The 2,848-nt window shown below is 46.0% G+C and overlaps 1 long non-coding RNA gene across 1 annotated transcript in view; it reads right to left on the bottom strand.

Annotated features, from left to right (window-relative positions):
* Positions 1-2,848, bottom strand: part of LOC109304333 — a 10,235-nt gene that overhangs the window by 6,319 nt on the left and 1,068 nt on the right. Inside the window, exon 2 of the long non-coding RNA XR_002099362.1 lies at positions 1,053-1,122. This is a non-coding gene — a long non-coding RNA (uncharacterized LOC109304333). The remainder of the gene's footprint in view (positions 1-1,052; positions 1,123-2,848) is intronic.

Below are 2,848 nucleotides of genomic sequence, written 5' to 3'. Positions count from 1 at the left end.
TTATGGTGAGATAACCATCTTCTTTTACTTACATCTATAAGTGAGCTTCTGCTAAATCAGTTTTCCTAAATCTCTGCCCCCTCCTAATGTGGAAAAAATATTGTCACTTTGAGGTAGCAGATATTTCTCAACTTTCAGTAAAGGATTTATAAAGCCTTGAGGTCTCTTACTGGGCCCTTTTAATTTTAAATTGGAGCTATAGGCATGCTCACTCACTCCAGGCTACTTTTGAAAGAATGCCTTCTCTTTCTAGGCAGTTCAGTTTCCCATCTAACTTGGCATGATGGCCATAAGGAACTGGCCAAGCATTGTGAAACTTGGCCTGGGCATTTTCATGTATCATTATCTTAGCTTTGATGTGTTTTAAAGTTCCTGTGCCTTCGTTGAATACTTCAGAGGCTTGGTTTAATCGCTTATCATTGTTATTTAACTGTTTCTGCAGGGACTTTTGAAAGTGCCTGAAGCACCTTTACACAAATCCAGTCCAGGAGAATTTCTTTTAACCATTCATGACTTCACAGAATGGGTCCCCCTTTTTCAGTGATTTATAAGTCTAAGAGGTGTGGTTTATGATTATATTCTGTGGGCCCTGACATCACCCCATTGGCAAAATCTTCTCTCCTGTGTGTTTTTCACAACAACAGGGTCTCCTTTAATTTCATAATTTTAAGGTATTTTTATATATTCAGTCTGTGAGATAACATACTGCAGAGCCTGTATCCAGCTCCATTTTAAGGGGTTTCCTAGCAAACTAGAGTGTCAGCCAGATGGCTCATTTATCACCCTTGTTCACATTATATAAGCCCAGACTAGCTACTCCCTTCTCACTGTCTATTACATATCTATTACATATACCTTTTTATTCCCCTTTCTATACCACACTCTCTTCTTTATTTCTCTTACCATAGCACATACCCAGTCCTGGGTATGACATTAAACTGCATCCAGCAGTGGGACAGTTTTAACTGTTAGGGTAATAGTGAGATAAGTACCCTCTAGCCACTGCAGTCTCTGGGACACCCTTAGGCAAGCGTTGCATCAGCCTCCCTTACCAGGGTTATGGTTGAAGCTATTGGGGGTGCAGAACGGTGGATCATCTCATTTGGTGGATGTCTGGTGCAACTAGGAAAACAATAGAGGACACTTGCTTAGGTTAGCTGAGCTCAGCAACCTGCAGCAAGAAGTGGCAACCTACTGCAGTAGTTTGCCATGCATAATCCATGGTCTTTCAAAAATTAAGAAATCACACAATGGCGTGAAAGGGGTCCCTGACAGAAAAGGTGAGGACACCTCACCCAGTAAGGATAGTTTTGTGTGACAGTTTACTCCTGACCGTCAGCATGCTACTATCCACACTCAGAAGAGAGCAGTCAAAGTAGCAATGTGGAATGTGAGTACTCTACATCAAATTGGGAAACTGGATAATGTCAAGCATGAAATGAACAGATTAAAGATAAATATTCTAGGTGTGTGCAAAATATATTGGAGAGAGGCTGGAATTATTGTTTCAAAAGTAAAGATCATTTATTCAGGAGGTGAGATGCACAAAAAAGGAGCTGGGTTGATTTTGGATGAAGGAGCCTCAAAAAGTTTTCATGGTTTTTGGGCAATATCTGATAGATTGATGCTTGTGAAAATAAAAGCTAAACCTTTCACCATTGCAATAATACAAGTTTATTCACCGACAGCTGAGAGTGGGACATTGAGAGGGAAGAGGACATTGGTCATTTCTATGAAGACCTTGCTAAAATGAAAAATCAATGCAAACCTCAAGAAGTGGTTATAATGTTGGGAGATCTAAAAAAGCTGGTTGTGAGTGAGTGGATAATATTGTTGGACCTCATGGACTTGGTGAAAAAGATGAAAGAGGAAAGGGATGGTGTGGCAGAGCACTGTTGGTGCTTGATTGAGGCAGCCATTTTAGATCCATGGCTGCCTATATAAACAGGGCAGTTTGCTGCTGGCAGGGAAGGCAGTAACATTGCCTAGCTGCGAGGTGACTTGGAACATCCTGGAGGTAAAGGCAGGAGCTGTAGGGGATGGTTTGGAGGCTCCTGGGCCTGGGCATGACCTAAAACTACACCCTGCCAGGAGTGGGTGGCCTGGTGGGGCTCTCAGTGGTGTGGGAAACCCCAGGAAATGCCAGGACAGTGATCACCCCGGTGAAAGGCGAGGAGGGGCACCTTAACCCCAGCCCTCACCTTCAGGTGGGCTATATTACATCAGAGCAGGGTAGGCTGGGTAAGCTTCTGGAGGCACCTGAGCCTGCTGGGAGAGTGACCCCACAGGGCCAGGCATGCTTCCAGGAGCACCTGAGCTGGTAATGGGACCCCCAGTCCCTGAGGCAGGCAGGAGGTGAAAACCCCACTGAGGTACTCAACTGGTCAATGCTGGGGCCAGGACCAAAGGGTCAAAAGGGCCAGGAGCCCACCATGATGGATGCCCATGAAGAGCGAAGAAGCTTGGGGTCCTGACTGGGCCTGAGATGGGGCCAGGGCTTACGGAAGCTGAAGGTCCCTGGGGTTGGGGGCCACAGCTAATGGTCGAAGGTGATGATTAAACTAACCACCTGAGATGCCATTTGCGAGGCTTGGGCCATGGTGTAGTTTCATAGTTTCTAGGGTCAGAAGGGACCTGAGCAGTTCATCTAGTCTGACCCCCTGCCATGGCAGGAAGAGCACTGGGGTCAAACGACCCCAGTAAGGTGGTCATCCAACCTCCTCTTAAAACCCCCAGGGTGAGAGCCTGTACCACCTCACTTGGAAGCTGGTTCCAGACCCTAGCCGCCCTGACCGTGAAGTAGTGCCTCCTGATGTCCAACTTAAACCTTCCCTCCGCCAGCTTGTGA

This window comes from Gavialis gangeticus, unplaced genomic scaffold (assembly GCF_001723915.1).
Source record: "Gavialis gangeticus isolate Ggan-Ray unplaced genomic scaffold, GavGan_comp1, whole genome shotgun sequence".
Classification (NCBI taxonomy): domain Eukaryota; kingdom Metazoa; phylum Chordata; order Crocodylia; family Gavialidae; genus Gavialis; species Gavialis gangeticus.
Note: the sequence above shows the minus strand (reverse complement) of the source record. Positions and strands in the feature narration are given on the sequence as shown.